The sequence below is a fragment of the Acomys russatus genome, chromosome 32, assembly GCF_903995435.1.
Source record: "Acomys russatus chromosome 32, mAcoRus1.1, whole genome shotgun sequence".
Taxonomy (NCBI): Eukaryota; Metazoa; Chordata; class Mammalia; order Rodentia; family Muridae; genus Acomys; species Acomys russatus.
Window position 1 is genome coordinate 16223435 of NC_067168.1, and position 18907 is coordinate 16242341.

At 36.5% G+C, this 18907-nt stretch overlaps 1 protein-coding gene across 2 annotated transcripts in view; it reads right to left on the minus strand.

Moving 5' to 3' along the window:
* Nucleotides 1-17356: 17356 nt before the first annotated feature.
* Syncrip (synaptotagmin binding cytoplasmic RNA interacting protein) overlaps nt 17357-18907 on the minus strand; it is a 33365-nt gene continuing 31814 nt past the window's right edge. For both annotated transcript variants that reach the window (XM_051140700.1, XM_051140699.1), the window contains exon 12: nt 17357-18907. This exon is cut by the window's right edge. The gene's annotated coding sequence lies outside the window, so the exon portion shown is untranslated.

An 18907-nucleotide genomic window follows, 5' to 3' on the forward strand; every position in this document is an offset into this window, starting at 1 on the left:
AAGAGGGAACAGCACTTACGTTAAGGCAGGGATCAAGTCAGCTGGGACTACATAGCAAAGACCCTATTTCAAACAAGTCAGAGGAATAAAAGGCCAAGGCACTGTAGCCCAATGACATAGTGTTTTGCCTAATATGTGCAGTTTGATCTCCAGAACTGCAAAACATGCCTTGTTTATAGAAACACAATAGCTAATACTAAAATAGAAACCAATACAGAAAGGGCTGTTATATTGAGCTTCATCTACCTGCAAGTGACTAGTCACTTATCTTGCAAGCTATACTGTTCTAAAATGTTTGCTTCTAAGCTGTATTTTGAAGCTGCTTTTTGGGGAGTGGGAGGGGTGGGGGTGTTGAGACAGGATTCTCTCTCTGGCTGTCCTAGAACTATTTTTGTAGACCAGACTTGCCTCAGTACTAACAGCGATATGCCTACCTCGGCCTCGAGTGCTGGGATTAAAGGTACAGGCTACCAAACCTGGATTGAAGCTACTTTTCAGCAAGAGCTGGCATATACGTAGCATATATGTGGTGCATGCCTTAAATCCCAGCACTTGGGAGTCAGAGACAGGAGGATCTCTGTGAGCTCGAGACCAGTCTGGTCTACAAAATCCAGGACACCCAAGGCTACACAGAGAAACTCTTGTCTCGAAAAACCAAAATGTTGCCTGCTCTGCTGAAATTGGACACCTTTCCAGCATGCCTTAGAATTAACTAATAAATTTAAATGTCTATATGGTTCTAATTAGAAAACAACGAATTTTTCCATAAATGTATTTTTGGGTGAGGACTGAGCTGTCATACAGTAATTGGTGCACCACACCTGAAAATTAAAATCCACAAAATTGTGCTGCTACATACCTCAACTATGAAAACTAACCTTTATTAAATTTTGTCTATTATTTACTTCACATTCAGGTTCACAATACTTACTTCCAATCTTGTATTAAATGTTAAGCTCCCTAGAGGACCTATGGGATATCCTCAACTATCCTGGTTAATAAGGCTTTTGTATTTTTGGTTGTTCAACAGCTGAGAAAGGTGGCACACGCCTTTAATCCAGCACTACGGAGGCAGAGGACAGTGTGGTCTACAGATGGGAGTCCAGGACAGCCAAGAGTAGAGAACCCCTGTCTGGAAAAGCAAGGGGAGGGAGGGAAGGAAGAAGAGAGGAGAGAGAGAAGGCTCTCTTAGCCATACAGTGGTGGTGCACCTTCCCCCCCCCCACCCCCGACAGGGTTTCTCTGTATAGTCCTGGCTGTCCTGGACTTGCTTTGTAGACCAGGCTGGCCTCAACCTCATAGTGATCTACCTGCCTCTGCCTCCCAAGTGCTGGGATTAAGGTGGTGCACACCTTTAATTCCAAAACTGAAAGGCAGAAGCAGGTGGATCTCAGAATTCAGCCAGCCTAGTGTAGAAGTGAGGCTCCAGGACAGTCTGGAGATATGGGGTGGGTTGTCCTGCCTAGCAGTCTGGGTCTACTTCAGCTTCTCCGTTCTCTACAACAGATTTAATGAAGCATGAAGGCTAAATGAGATGAGTTGTGTTTACTTCGTACAAAAAGAACTTAGATTTCAGAACATGAAAATTAGCTAATCCACTGATTTAGTTAAAAATAACATGCAATCAGCCAGGCACAGTGGCACACGCCTGTAATCCTAGCACTTGGAGGCAGTCAGATGGCTGAGTTCCAAGCCAGCATGGTCTACAAATGAGTCCAGGACAGCCAAGAAGATACAAACCGTCTTGAGCCCCCCCCCCCAAAAAATAACATGGCATCAAACTGAGGTTCAGAAAGGTTTATTGCCCACCCCCACCTCTTGCTCTGCCCCACGTGACTATTGAGAGCACATGAAATAAAACACAAAACACAAACCAAAACTTTTTAACCAAATTTTAAATTGAAGTTTGAAATATTTAAAAGAATGTTCCTTCTTAGTGGGAGTAATTCAATATACATGGATTGAATAATAGCATAGTGGCCAGTACTACTGCCATCAGCTGTGCAAAACGAGCGCAGTAAGGTTTTTTTTAAAAAGTCTCATAGCCTGGGCTAGTCTTGAACTATTGACAATTACAGTGCCTTGGCTTCAAGTGCTAGGATTACATGCATGAGTCATAATGCTCACAAGTATGCTATTTTTCACGTGATGCATCTGTGTGTGCTAGAGGTGTGTTTAGAAACTATGATAATCCATCTAAATGCCCATAGACATCAAACTTCAATAGTATGTCCATTGTTTTAATGAATATTTATTGAATAGCAAGTAAGTGTAAGGCACTGTGCTAAATGTGGTGGAAGATACAATGAGTTTTTAATTTCTGACCTCCAACGGCTTACAATCTAGTGGAGACAAGTTACACATAGATGTAATGTATATAATACAGGGCAAATTTAAAGACTGTTAAGAATTATTGTTTTGTTGTTCCTCTAAACAATTGGTAATGGGGCAATTTTTAATGGGTCAAGATCTGGAAAGGTCTCTGGGAAGATACTTGCACAAACATCAGTTATCTCTATTTTCACCTTAATTTTTGGAATAAAGCACTAGGTAAAGTTAAAATAGCTAATGTTTCTACTGAATTTATCCTGATTTTTTTCATGTCCTAGCATATTGTATATAACACAGAAATCTGAGGTACTAAGTTTACATGTACTTTTTTAAGTGTCTCCCCTTGAAAACCTGGCAATCCTCCACCCTCAGATTCCTACAGGCAAGAGACATAATGCCCAGCTCAAGTCTGATACTAAATGTAAAGCACACTTTAACAAGCTAGTCCCAGCACTTGCACAGATTGGGCCATTGAGGAAGAGAAAGCTCACAGCATGCTCTACCACCCCCTAGAAGCCAGTCCCTCTCGAGACTCATTACAGAAGATAAGCTAAAACATTTTTAAAAGATCCCTCTCCCTCTCAAATCATGTAGTACTTTTTAAGATACTCTGTTTTGTTCTGTCTTACATCTTTAACTTTATTGTATCATCTTTCTCCCTGAAACCTATCACTATATATCAACATCTGAATATAAAATCTATACAAAAAGATAATGGTTTATTTCAAGTCTTTAAAAAACTAAAATTTAGATTACTTCACTCATAAGAAATGCAGTAATTCTCTTAGAGGTCTGAGATGTTTAAAAGTTACTTTCAGCCCAGTGGTAGTGGCATATGCCTTTGATCCCAGCACTCTGGAAGCAGAGGCAGGCGGGTCTGTCTGTTCCAGGCCATCCTTGTCTACAGAGAGAGTTCCAGAACATCCATGGCTACACAGGACAGAGTTTTGGAACCCTCCTCTCAACACACACACATACACTACATTCCTATTTAACCTTTTTGTGGTCTTGAGGTAAAACTCCATTAGGAAGAAACCTCCGTAAAGAATAAACACGGGGCTACAACCTTATATCATCAGTGGCTCAAGTATGGACACTCACTGGGTAACACACTACCACCACAAAACGGCCATCTCTTGTTAGCACCAGAAAGGTTAAATATTTCACATTTGTTGGTTTATTTCTAACTTAGACAAACTAGGTTCTAAAATCTGTCATGGAATTCGGTGTGGATCATACCTTCAAAAAAATGTAGCTTCCTGGAAATGGAAAGTTTATCAACTCACCTGCTAAAATGTACTAGACTGGAAAGGGCACTTCTAATCTAGTATTATGTGTTTGTTAGGATGTTTTTTGTTTCCCAAGACAGATTATTGACAGGGTTTCTCTGTGTAGCCTTGGTTGTCCTGGACTTAATTTATAGATGAGTCTGGCCTTGAACTCAAGAGAAATCTCCTGCCTCTGCCCCCCTTGAGTGCTGGGATCACAGCCAGGCATTAGCATCTTAGTTTTAACAATGTATATTATGTTTACTTAATTCTCTCTTAAACAAGTACTACATAGTAACTAAACAGCTATTTAAATCAAAGGTGTTTACTCTGTTGCTCAGATGCCTGAACATCTTATACTTTGTAGTTAGTTTAAATACACAACACAAAAATATTTTAAATTTTAGTTCTTCTTACCCTCTCAATATTTCCAACGGAAGCACTATGAACCAGGTGTGATGGTAGGTTGTAATTCAGCACTGAGGGAGAAGCTGAAGGACTTTGACAAGTTTGAGAAACCTATATAGTGCTTTCTTAAGACCAGTTGCAAAAGCATGGGGGAGGAGCAGGAGGGAACACTTTGACAAGGCACAACTATCACGCAATTATGCTTGTGTACAATAAAATTAAGACTAGTGGCCCACAATTATAATCTCAGCACTTAGAAGTTGGAGCAAAGGCATTGTTAGGAGTTTAGAGGATAGCCTGGTTACACAACGAGCTCCAGAGTAGACTGGGCCACAAAATGTTCTTGTCTCAAAAAGACAAAACATTCTTCTAGTATTAGTATTTTAATTAGGATTCTAACCAGTAAGGTTATAGCGAAGTAATTTAAATAAAAATTTACCTTAACTGAAGAAAAATTTTCTCAGCAGGGTGCAGTGGGACACTCACAATGTGTTCAGTAGGCTAAGGTATCTAATTCAGTGTGCTTAGTTATATCTTTAAAAAAAAAAAAAAAAAACAACTTGCTGGGCATGGAGGCAGAAGGCAGGATTGATGTGAGTTCAAGGCGAGCCTAGTTTACAAAGTCAGTCCAGGACAGCCAGAGACTACACGGAGAAACCTTGTTTTTAAAAAACAACAAAAAAGGCAGGCCTGGTGGCTCACACCTTTAATTCCAGCACTCCAGAGGCAGAGGCAGGCAGATCGCTGTGAGCTCCAGGCCAGTCTGGTATAGGACAGCCAAGGCTATACAGAGAAACTCTGTCTCAAAAAATGAAACAACAAAAAAAAACAAAAAACCCTAAGAACAAATACAAGCTACTGGGTAAGCCTGTTCCCAGCTATAAAAAACTCAATGCAGTATATCCAAATTGCAGTTTTGAATGAGATAATTCTGGAAATTTTTGCTGAAAAACATTTACTGGAAAACTTAAGATGCAGTTATCATTTAGATGTAAGCTTCTTTAAAACACATGAAGACTGTAGGCCTGAATTCTGAGTGAAGCAAAGTCTCAGGTTTATACTCAGCATAATTTCCTCTACTGACTTCTAGATGCTCTATTTCCATTTTCAAATGTGCATCATACACACCTCTTATTAGAGCAACATGCCAAGCGTGGTGGTGCACAGTTTAATCCCAGCACTCGGGAGGCAGAGGCAGGCAGATCACTGTGGGTTCGAGGCCAGCCTGGTCTACAAAGCCCAGGATAGCCAAGGCTAACACAAAGAGATCCTGTCTTGAAAAGTAAAGATCAACATTTAGTTATTTATTGAGGTTTCAAAAAAAAAAAAAAAAAAAGTTAAGCTTTCTTGACAATGATTACCTAATCAAGGATGGCAGCAATGTTGGGCTATTCTTTGGAGACTCAGTAGAAACATATATAGCAAAGACCTCCTACAGGCCCTTTCAAATACCAGGCCCCCAAGATGGTGAAAGCACAATCTACTTAAACTTATTTAAAATTACTTAAATGCATAGTCTTGGACAAGTTCTTAGGGTTTTTTTTTCCTTTCCCTATGTAACTAGTAAATAAAAAATATATCAACTGTTATGATAATAAGTATGCTAATACATGAACTGCCAGAAGTCAATCTGAAGATTCAAATAAAATGCTGCTCCATGTTTTAAAATTAGAGCTTTCCTCTCAGATACCTTTACACTTACAAATTGATATTTTTACTCAAAATAGTCAGACAGCATATGGCACACATGTAACTAACTTATTCGTCAAGGAAAGCACAATGTCGGGAAAGATCTTATACTAAGTTTCTACATGGTAAATGTTTCTCAAATTTATGCTGACAAGTTTTGATATGCTTACAGGAGGATTTTGTGAAGACGGTAGCTTGGAGTCAGGAAAATTTGTTAAGGGAAGCTGGAGAGATAGATCAGCAGTCCGAGCACAGACTACTCTTCTAAAGGACCTGGGTTACATTCCTAGCATCCATCTGGAAAATTAAAACAATTTGTAACTACAGTTCTAGGGCATGCTGCCCTCTTCTGGAGTCCTCAGGCATTGTATGCATGTTTAACATACATACTTATAGGAAAAACAGTAAACAAAACTATTTTAAGGTCTGTAAGAGCGCTGACGAGGAACGAAGCTCAATTACCAGCACCCACATGGCAGCTGTCTTTAACTCCAATTCCAGAGAATCTGACACCCTAATAACCAATACACATAAAATTAAAAATTTTAATTTTTAAAAGATAAACTGGGCAGTGGTTTAACCCCAGCCTTTAACCCCAGAACTCTGGAGGTAGAGGCAGTTGAGTTCGAGACCAGCCTGGCCAATAAAGGGAGTCCAGAACAGCCGAGGCTACATAGAGAAACCCTGTCTCGAAAAACAACAAAAAAAGATAATATGCTAACCAAAAGGAAAGTCAATTTTTAAAGCCTCCAGTGACCATGCATGATTAGGTGCCCTGCATTTTATATTAGAAGGTTATTGCCTGGCGGTGGTGGTAGGTAGATCTCTGTGAGTTCGAGGCCAGCCTGGCCAACAAAGGGAGTCCAGGACAGCCAAGGCTACAGAGACACCCTTGTAAGACAGGCGTGGTAATATGAAGAAAAGTACTCTAATGTATAGAGATGACTACTACAGATTTCCACAGAACAAAAACAATCAAGCAAGCCTTCAAAGTAAAAACAACAGTATGATATGAAGCTGTACTATAGACAAGGTGAAGGGAAAAGAGAAAAACAAGAAAGCTGTGATAAGAGACTGGAGAACTAAGTGACAGTGGGACTTTCCTAGACTGATTTCAGTAATAAGGAAATGTTACAAGGGTTAAAACGTTTCAACCAATATCCAGATTTGTATCGGGATGCTGACATCCTGTTAATCACTATTAAAAACATGTGAGAGGAAACCAAACTTAAATATACATGATTCTAAAACCAGGAAACTCAAGAAAAATATATACAATTAAAATTATTACATATGAGGGGTTTCAATAGACAAAGTTTACTCTGGGTTAGAGGAGGGCAAGGTTACTCAAAGTTGGGGGGAGGAAACATGTTAACTTGGAATTAGATGTTATTTGTTATGAAATGTCTGAATTACCAATCTGGTTGGGCCAGATGTGCTAGCAGCATACATTCTTAATCCCAGCACTCAGAAGGCAGAGGAAGGCAAATCAAATCTCTTGTGAATTCCAGCCTGGCTGGTCTACATAGAGAGACCCAAACTAGGCCGGAATATAGTGAGACTCTCATCTCAAAGGAAAAAGAATCAAAAGAGATTAAGTTTCCAGATCAGGCTCATGAAGTTATCACTGTTATACTTCATGAAGCTCCTGTCTACAATCTCATGAGACTTGAAATAAACATTTATCCTTGAGATTAAAATACATAACTTCTAAAGAATATTATTTGGCCATTTACATGACTCAGGCCAACTCCCAACTCAAACAGTAGCACAGCAATTTAGGACAGTTAGAAGTAACAGGGTAATGCTCTGCAGCTTTGAAAGTTTTTCTATAAAAACAGACTCAACATCAGCTTCCTTATGAGAAGCTCCTTCCCCTGAAGAACTAAGTAAAAGCAAATTCGTGTACCTGCCATCTTCATAATGGCAAGGTGTAACAGAATCAACAGCCTTCATAACAAGCAAAAAGGAAGAATATTAGGCAAATTCTAATTAAAATGTAAGCTATGTCACAGACATGAAAATCTAGACTACATTGTCTCCAGCAGACAGGAGAACTCATGCTCAGTGATTAAGTATGTGACTATACGTGGCTGCTTCTTTTTTAATATTTATTTATTGATATGAGTGTTCTATTTGCATGTATGACAAAAGAGGGCACCAAACCCCCTTATAGATGGTTGTGAGCCACCATGTGGTTGCTGGGAATTGAATTCAGGACCTCTGGAAGTGCAGCCAGTGCTCTTAACTATTGGGCCATCTCTCCAGCCCTACATGGCTGCTTCTAATTATCCTAATGACTAAGGAGGAAAAAAAAGTTTTCACCTAAAAACATTGAAGTTGGTAAAAATTATTAATTCATTGAAACCATGACTATTTACAAGCAGCACAGTATCTTGAAGTTGTTAAGTTTGTGTGAGAAATATACAGAACAATTGGTCACCAGAATGTAAATGAAACTAGGTCTATTAAGGATGACTTTCCTCTTTAGCTACCTGGTACATGTACACTGAGTTTTGTGGGAGGATGAGTACTATTAGCACCACCAAAAACCAAACTAAGATTCTGACACTTAAAAGCTTCAAAGAAAAACCAGTACTTACTAGCATAAGCCTAATCCCAAAAATTGCCTAGCTGCCTCAAAATGTTTGCTTTTAAGTGTGTGTGTGTGTGTGTGTGTGTGTGTGTGTGTGTTTAGACTCCTTAATCAGAATGTGAGAGTACCATAAACAAGTATATTCTACAGAAAACAAACAAGCACTTATCAAATCGCATAAAATCAAATCTGAAAGCTACCTGCATTAATATAAAAAAATGTATGCAGGAAAGCTATAAAATGCAAAGGGACAAACAATCCTCAGTGGTTTCCTAAATATTATGAAATCATACGCTAAAATGTTGTTAGAAACCTTTGGTCTTATCTTCTAGACACTTGAAAATAATCTGCTTTGCTCAGTGAATAGTCAACTATGTTCCTTAGGATACATTTAAGCATGCTAGGCACTGATTTTAAGTCCAGCCTTTCCATGTTAACCACCTCCTGGTTGTTAGGATTAAAGAGATACTCCAAGATTTCTCCCTAGTGCTTATGTTTTTTGTTTTTCTGTGGTATCCTGGTTGTCCAGGTCTGTAGATCAGGCCAGCGTCCCTGCCCCTCATACTTTAAATGATAACTGTAAGATGACATCTTTTACTAAATCTAGTATTGTTCCTGTTATATTCTACTAGTCATAATCTACTTTAAAATTAAGCAGTTAAAGTAAACTTCACTAAGCCAAAGCTAAGTATTTTCCCCTGGAAAAGCTGAAAAGCTGAAAATCCTACAAATGGACACTGGACAGTACACAGGAGCATTTTCCAAGGGAAGTAATATGTAAGGCCTTTTAGTTGGAAAGGGAGGAAACTGGCTGACAGTTGTAAAACCACTTTAAAGGTCTATGTCTAATCTGAACGTGTTCATAACTTCTGTCATTAAATGTTATTCTTAATTCTTTGTAAACTAATTTATTTTCCCACAAAAAAAAATTTCAGTTGACCATGTTGGTAGATAAATTAGTAACAGACTTTATCAATAACCCTCTTTCATCAATACCAATAAAAACACCAGCAAACATAAGAAAAATTTAAAGCATAGAATATACCAATGTGGACTGTATTTCAACTCACTGGATAAGAAGTTAAAATTCTAGCATTTTAAGAATTATTGCTAGAGTCCAGAAGTCCACAGCTGAGTGCACTCTATCAATAATATATCTATAAAAAGTTCAAGGTGGTAGCTTCCCGAAAGAAGGAAGCCCAACAGGTAGAGATAGAACTTGTGAATAGCTACTTTGGTCTGACTTAGGCAGTTGACTGTTCTGAAGAGTACATTTAAAACAAATTGAATGTCAATACCTGCACTACAATGGAGAAAAGCTATTCAGAAAGTTTAAAAGCCTGCTGTTACATGAGGACAAGTTTTAAGGGAAAAAAAAGTCTAAGTCCAGGAAGATTCTTTCAATGCAAGCTTAAAAGAACAATTAAGAACAAAGCCATCTGCCTCTAGATTGTCTTACTTTCTGAGCATCTGTCTGTGCTTCAAGCTAAATCAAAACCTTTAATAAATTCAAACTAAAAAACAAAGCAAAATAACCATAATCAGGCATGGTTGGTAGTCACCTTTAATCCCAGCAATCAGGCCAGGAGGCAAAAGCAGGAAGATCTTTCACTGGAGGCCAGCCTGGTCTATACACAGAATTTCGGGCCAGACTGACTGAAAACTCAAGACTTGAAGTGGAAAGCAAAATAAGCGCACTGAGGGAGCCAATCTGTTTGTTTCGTTTTGTTAGGGGGAGTGGGAGGAGCTAAGACCTTTAAGAGTCCTGAAAGAGGTTAAGGGGTCTGAAAAAGACTGCTTTCATGAAATTCAAAGTTATCCAAGTGTCTCTGCAGTTGAGGAAAAACTGGCCAATTATCACACCAGACAGGGATAAATAAAAATAGATACCACCCATCCACCATGAGTAAGTGTTTACAATCATGAAACATTTCTCAAAGTATTACCTGAAACAAGAAAATGGAATTCAGCCAGTAAAAAACAATCTCACATTTTAGTAAGAAATTATCGAGAAGAGCTCAACAAGATTATTAACAGGGTTTCTATGTGTAGCCGTGGCTGTTCTGGACTCATTTTGCAGACCAGGCTGGCCTCAAACTCATAGCAATCTACCTGCCTCTCTGCCTTCTGCCTCCCAGGCATGCACCAGGTCAGCAAGTTTATCTTAAGAAAACAAAGGTAACCAGAAACTAAAGGAGGGGGAAAATCACAGCCATCTACCTAGACAAAAGATAATACATTAAAGGAATTAATTTTGTCTTAAGAATTTTTTCCTTCAAAAGGACTGATTTGGCACATTAGAAATGTATGTTTCTACTATTAACTACGTTTAGGCTAAACAAGATGCATTTGTCTCAGTAAACGTAACAGGAAAAATATAAAAGATACATGAAAAATTTTAAAACCTTACAATAACTAAGAAATAAAAGAAGGAAAGGTATTCTGTGCTGCTTACTTATTTTAGGCTATTGCTTTGTTTTTCCTGCCTCATTATGTCCTCCAAGTTGGCATCAAGTCAGTCCTCCTGAGTCAGCCAGGGGCTGGGATTACAGATGCTTCCAAGCATGGCACATGATTTTCTAGTAGTAACGGTAAACACAAAACTAGCATAAGCCAAATTCCTCAAAAAGGTTAAAAGAGCTAGGCATGGTGACATACCTTTAATCCTAGCACTAAGGAGGCAGTTAACAGGTGGACCAGACTTTGAGGCTAGCCTCATCCAGAGTTCCAGGGCAGCCAGGGCTACAGAGAAGCCTTCTCCTAAAAACAAAACAAAACAAAAAAACACATACACACACACACACAAAAAAAAAAAAAAAAAAAAAAAAAAAAAAAAAAAAAAAAAAAAACGAAACAAAACAAACAAACAAACAAAAAAGCAAAATAACGAGGTTAAAAAAGTTACTACTATTGTTTTAAGAATTGTGAGTGGAATGGAATAAAGGAAAACTTTCGTTCAAAGCCTGTACTATTTAACTGCTTTCCATGTAATGGGGGGTGCAGAGTACAGGTTTCATATGTAAAGTCCTGCATTTCATCCCCAAAACTAAAGGCAGTAGTACTATTCAAGCTAAACTGTCAACTACAAACTCAATAAACATGCATACCACCTTTCCTTAAAACTAAAGCCTACTTTTTCATGATCTAACTTTAACCTACCAATTGGTGCACTAAGAACTATCCATGGAGCCAGGCCGACCTCTTTGAGTTAGAGGCCAGTCTGGTCTACAAAGCGAGTACAGGACAGTACCAAGGCTACACAGAGAAATGCTGTCTTGAAAAGAAACCTACTTATTTGTGTAGCTGTAGCTACTTTATACCAAGCTATTCAATAGAGGTGTAGATACTGTTAAAAATCAGGTTTCAAAACACTGCCCTCTCATTCACCAATTGCTGCATCAAGAACTTCACAGACATAACTAAAAGCCTTCATCTCAAATGTACCAATCCTTCATAAACAAACATGAAAGGTTTTCTGTAGCACCATACATTTAAAGTGAACACTATCAAAAGGATAAATGGATAGGCTAGATTTTCAGTGCCACTGCTAAGGGTAACTTATAAGCATTCTTTTATCCTTCCAATTTCAAATAAGGGATATGTAAATAGTGACTCACACAGGTATGAGAGAATTTATAAAACATAAACACCATACTACATCTGATCCTTCAATTGAAGACAATGTTATTTATAATTTTTTTAAAAATCAGATTGACAATTTAAACATGAAAACTTCACAACCTTAATTCACTCGAATGGCAGCATCATGTTATCATTTAAAGGATTTCTAAATGTTTCTTCTGAATTAAACTTTACAGTAAATTAACTGAGTATTTACCAACTGGAAAGTGGTTAAGGTTGTTTTAACTGCCTGCAGAGCACCATTATTCAAACTTCCTGCCCTCAAGGAGCTTCCATTCTAAAAAGGCAAAAAATATATAAAAGTTAACTAGGTAACCAAACTGATCAAAAAGCAGTTAAGCTGTAGACACTGAGTGATCATAGTATCTGTTCTGTGTGCCCTTTCCTTGATGCTCCTAAACGCTAAGTTGATGTTTTGAAACCCAGTAAGTCCACTAGAATTTATTGTGTATAATTTTATAAAAATGAACATAACCCAGTAAACAGGTTTAAGATCTATCTAAAGAAATTGCTCTCAACCTTAGTAATTCTGAACCATTTCCAAGAAATAAGTTTTCTACCATGACCTCTACTATTTTAAGAGGAAACAAAGTAAATTAACTCTATTTCCCAAAATTACACTGTACTACATACACAATGACTGTAGAACAGAAGTTACAAGTGTAATGTGCCAACCTATATATGAATCTTGCCATACTGCTGTTTTTGTTCATTGAGGGACATTCAAAATAAAGAGAACAAGAAGCACATAAACTTTTCTAATTCTTCACAGCATATTAAATAAGTTAGAACAGGTGTAATTCCTATTTCTTCTAGCTTCTGCAATCTAAGTAGTTTAGATTTTAAGATGAACAACCAGATATGGCTAACTCTTCTATAACCAATATAAATACAATTAAGTCTTTTGGTTTGAAATGATATATATACACCTCTTAGTTTGGCAAATTTGCCCTTCAAATAGTACAGTGTCTGTGTTTCATAAATGTGATGACTACTCAAGACTTCATCACAATTTTCAAGTTAATATCATTGAAATGATCCGCAACACAGAAGGAATGTCAGGACGTCTCTGGGATGTCATGTAGAATCTGTAACTTTTCCATAAATTGTATTACTGTTAGCAAGCCTTATTTTACTCTGGAATCTATACTTATAGTACATCAACCCAAATCCTCTTAACCTCTTTTTCTAAAATAGTAAAAATGGATACAACTTCCTCCAAGTTGAAATATCATCACAAAAATCCTTTCAGAATAATTTAAGAAACTACAGTACATGAAAATTGTATATAACCTTTATACCAGAAGTCAAAGTTAGGGGGCTAGAGAGATGGCCCATGGTTAAGAGCACTGTCTAATCTTCCAGCAACCCCTGAGTTCAATTCTCCACAACTACATGGTGGCTCACAACCATGTTTGTGATCTGCTGCCCTCTTCTGGCCTGCAGGTATAAATGTACATAGAGCACTCATACATAGAAAATATTAAAAGAATCAAATGTAAGTTGTAATACAAACCAAGCTTAATCACTTAAGCTTGAAGTCACTTCTATAGTAATGCTGTTATTAATCACCAACTAAACCTTATTTTTTGTGTCAGAAATACATTTGAGAAAGTTCTAACATTTGAAGACATTAATCTCCAAATGACTTCCCAAGTGATTTATCTTGACTTTCCCATTCTTCTTTTCAATCTTGTTTAAACCCAATGACCATTATGAAATGACATTTTCACTAATCAATACCAAGTTGGCCAGTCAGAACAGAAACTAACAATTTAAAATCAAGTAACAAGATTAAAATTCCTAAAGTGTTTCAAACCATTCCTGTCTTCTTCCTGGCCACCACCTCCTGGAATTAGGAACCAGAAACCCCTGAATATACTTACAGGTCCTGTATGTGGCATTGACTTTAATATGCAATGGAGCAGAGTTCATTCACATAAACTCATCTGTAGTAATCTACATGCAATTTTTATCAAGAGATCATTTTCTTCTTCCCCTCTCCTGAATTACTTGGTACTTCAATCTCATTTTCAAATCTTCAAAGAAATTTTATTTGCCAGAAATAAAACTGGAGAATAGAAGAACACTACATGGTGAAGCATGTTCCCAAAGAAGCAAATTATCATGGAGTTCATAAATCTATTGGTAAGTATGTGACCATATGTTTCCAGAACAAAATTAAATGAAGACCAGCCCAAAACATTTATTCAATATATCTCCCAGTCATGTGGCTTGCAATTAGAAGTATTGGGGGAATTTGGTTTTGTTTGTTTGTTTACCATTTCCTAGTTACTTTGAATGTATGCGTGATCAGTAGGCGATAGAGCTCTAAAGATTCCAAGTGTCTATTTAAAAGCTGTTGAGTGGAAAATGATGAAATGGAGGACACTCAATAATTCTTGGACTCCTGGAGATCCTAAGACATGCTACAAAAATAGGTCTTTATTCTTAGGAAAATATAGTCAGAGCTAGCTTCCTTATGCTATACATAAAATCTTAACATCAGAGGCAGTACAGATAGTACAGATAGTTTTTTGAACTGATCTTCAAACAAGCACAAACCCACTACGTTGGGAAAAAAACAGGTAATTTGAGGTTTTTGGCGAAAGACAGTACTTCACACATCTAATCCAAATCAAAGAGCCTGCAGACAGCTTTCAGTGAGACAAAAGAAACGAAATAAATATAAATTCTATGGATAAATAAATGTAAAAGAATTTAAATAAGCTAAAAGCTAATTTTAATTAAAATACTACTCAGGTACAAGCTTTTGTTTCTCAATGTCAGACTTCTAAATGTTTACCAGACTACTGTAAATATTAAAAACTTAATCTCTGACCCAGAGTAATACTGATTTGCATTTACAAAAAAAGGCTGTCCAACTGAATGCTTCTGGTCCTGAAAAACATTTTAGGTACATTACTGAAGGCAGACTGTGGTGCTAATATGGTTGTGTTTTAAAGAGCTTTTAAAAAGTGACAGACCCCAAAAGTCCATCTATATGTTGGCTCAGTGTTTTTTAAAAAAGCCTGCATGAGCCTTGGTTCTTAATTAGCATCTTTAGTGGCATGCCCTGTTGAGTGGTAAGATTGCTAAGCAAATACTACACCATAAAAACATCCCAGAAAGTCTGTTTATGTATTGTTAATGTAAGTTGTTTATTCATTAATTTTATACCCACCACTGAATTCCTCTTTATGGTATATATAAGTGGGGAGAAAACAGTCATGGAGGGTATTGTTGGAGTTTTTAGGAACCTGAGCAACATTTACTCTTGGACTGACTACCTTTTCTTAATGCATGAAGCCCTTCTATATTTTAATTTCTCTCCCATCAAATAGTGACTACATCATAACATGTTTTTACTGTTTCTGACCAAGTGATTTCAAAAAAGCTGGACTAAAGGTTATTTTCCCATGTAGTTTGATGTTCATCCTAATACTAAATACATCTTTTCAAATATCTTATATACAGTTATATAGGCCCAGAAGACCCATCAATCCATTTCTAATCTATGAGAAAATGTTTATACTTTCGTTTAGTCAGATTTGCATCAATCGGTAAAAGTTCCACAGTAATCAATAAAATGTTTCTCATGGTGCTGTAAGTGCCATCGTAAATAAGTGATTCCTTTTGTGCAATTCAATTCTCCATTTTTAACACGATTCAATTGCAATGACTAAAAATCTTGCACAAAAAAAAACAAAAAACAAAAAAAAAACAAAACATGCTTGGGAAGAATATAATTAACACACCTTTCTCACAAAGTAACTTCCTGAAAACTGATAAACTAAATTTGTTAACACTTTTGATTGCCAAGTAGTCTGCAGAAACAAAATCTTGCGTCTGTTTTGGGTAGGTAACTTTTCAACAATCAGAATTCTTTAAGGATATACTTTTTACCACAAGGAAGGGACTTGACTATTAAAGACCCTTTCCTTAACAATATATACAAAATTTAACTTGTCATCTGTCCATTCTTTGAAGCTGTCAAAGCCAAGAACCCATAAACAAATCACAAAGCAATAACCTACATTAGTTAACATTCCCCTTTTTAACATGTTGACATTTTTACTAAAGGATTAGTTATTTTCGCATTTCCATTTCTCATATCCCATGACATTCCATATAAATTGCATTATTGCTTTATAGGCCACACAACATTCAAAATTATGTTTATATGCATTGCCTGTTTTTCTTGATTTCTGATAAGAGTTTGATACTGATTTTACTACAGAAATTTAAGTTTGAAAATATCACGGTTAGTATTTCTTCTCAGAACTTAATTATTCACATCACTAATCACTACATGCATATTTAGCTCTGATTATATTGCTCAAAAACTGCACCCATTATCAGAACAGTGCAAATTATATTTAATTTTTAAAGTAATTATAATGGCTTGAATTCAAAGTCATTAAAATGAACACTGTCAAGTATTTTCACTTGAGTCTATATTCATTACCACTGTTTACATTACCCTTTAAGTATAACCATCATTCTTCACAATTTCTTTTGAATCATCAGGTTCCCCTCCCATGCCCCCAAACTAAAAAAGGCAAGTCTTAGAAACCCACAGAACTCTGTACTTCAATGTTTATCTTAGAGAACACATTTGTGAACTCACAAAAATGTTCATCTTTCAACTTTGACAATGCAGTTAAGTCAAACAAACCTGTTCTAACATCCCAACAAATAAATCCAGGAATTAACTAAAAGACCTTGACAGTGTCCGTTAAAAAATGGTATGACAGTTAAGTGCCAATAGGCATGGCAATGACCTCTTAGATGGGATCATTTTACTCCTTGGACCCGGGTGGGAAGTGCCAGCACCAAGGATTACACTGAGATTTGATTTTGCTGAAGGCTACATTTAACTGACCCACTTTCCACAACCTAGTATACTCGCTATGTTAGAATGAAATGTACATGTTTTGTGTAGCCCTCAAACTTACACTAAGATTTGAGAGATGTACTTTTAAAAAGCACAGGGTAATATATAAAATCAGTGGAAGAAAGTTTCATTAAGCACCAGAACAAATTTTTTGTCACCCCATACTCATTTTGTAGGTAAGTTTCAATAACCGGCAAGGCACATTTACATATATTCCAATGAATACTTATTGACAAATTTTAAATTACACTCTATGCCCCAGCTATCCCAGTAACTGACATACAACATACTAAAATGGTTTATTAAGGTAACAAAAAAAGAAAGAAAAAACCAATTAATGGGAAACATACAGGCTATTGGCAACCACTACTCTAAAAGTATGTAAGTACAAATGAACATACTGAAATGTGTGCAACTATAAGTTTTTAAACCAGAAGATTTTTCTATACTAACACACATTTATATTAATGACACATAAAAAAAATAAAAACTTTATTACAAAAATAAGTTACACTCGCCTCCAGCTTACAGTATAAAACAATTTTATTTGCAGGAATGCAAAATGATTGTTTGCCATGAGCATTTTGAACATATGACATGTCTAATTTTGTTAAATTTGCATTTACTGGGGAACTGGTGTGTATAAAACCTTAATTAGGTATAAGTTCTGATCTTCATCGTGGTGCCTATTGGTATGTGATATAACTGCAGTATCCCTTTGGGGAAGGGGAGAAGGTATTTCTTTACACCAAGTCCTACTTCAACTGTAATTTTACTTTTGACTTTAAGCTATCAACTTAGGACTTGGCAAAATTTTTTGAGGGTGATTCAATAGAGGATGCTTCACCACTGAACACTCACTGTCATCAAGGTGCTTTAGAAAATTAAAAACATAGCACAAATGATTGTACTCTATTCTACAAGTTATCATGACCTGCATAAGAAATGGAAAGCTGATTCACATTTTTATAGTGATCAGCAGTAACAAATGCACTAATGAAACATACCTTTTACCTAAAAAGCTAAACTACAGCCATATACTAATTTCTATGATTTATGAAAAAACTTCAAAATATCCAAATGTCAGGCTTTGCTGTACAACTGTCAGTTTTAGTCTGACTTTTTATAAAGGGACACTGCAGTATTTAGTACAAGTTCGGATGCACTTTTTTTGAACATCTGATGTCTTACAAAAGTAACATCTTGCTAAACTATTATACATCCAAATAACTACAATATCTGAAGAAGCAAGGCTGCTTTTTCAGCCACAAAATACGACAAAAGCAAGGCCTGTTATGATGGTCATGAGGAAGTCTTACAAGCCTCTGAAACTAAAGGCAACTAAGAATGTTACATTTGGTATATTAAAATCTTACCCTCATATCATATTTAACAAGCCTTGCTTTTATCTACAAAGATTTTTCTATGTACAGTACAGACAGGGTATAGTTCAATCCTCTGCTACTGAGGTAGTTAACCAACCCTTTTAAAAAGGTTCTGAAAAGAACCACTATCTGGAATGCCTGACTAACCAGCTCTGATGATTACACCTGAAACTGCATCTGAACACAATTCAAAAGTGATTACTATAAAAAAGATATAGACAATCATGATTAACCTTGGTGAGCAGAAATAAAAATTTAAGGGTACCAACAGTGGCATTCATCTGTATCACTGCAATAAAATTTAAATGCACAAATTCAAGAGAATATTTCAGAATACCACTGCTGGAATCCTTAATTTTAAAAAAGGGGGAAAAATCTACTTAGAGCAGATTTTTTAAAGAGAAGAACTTTATTCTTTATTAAGATACCATGCTAGAAGTTATGAAGGATTTTTGTTGGAACACATTTGGAAAATAGAGTAGCTTTAGTTTAATAACTTGCACTGCAGAGAAAATTGTTAAAGAAATTCATATCAAAGTCCAAGTATTAGTTCAACGTCCCGTATTTGATTCCATGATCTTCACAGGAAGGTCTTCTGTAATAGAATATGCTCCTATACATCCGAGATATTTAAGGTTGCTTGATTTTCCTTACCATTACTCCACTGCAAGCTTCTGGTGTAATCCCACAT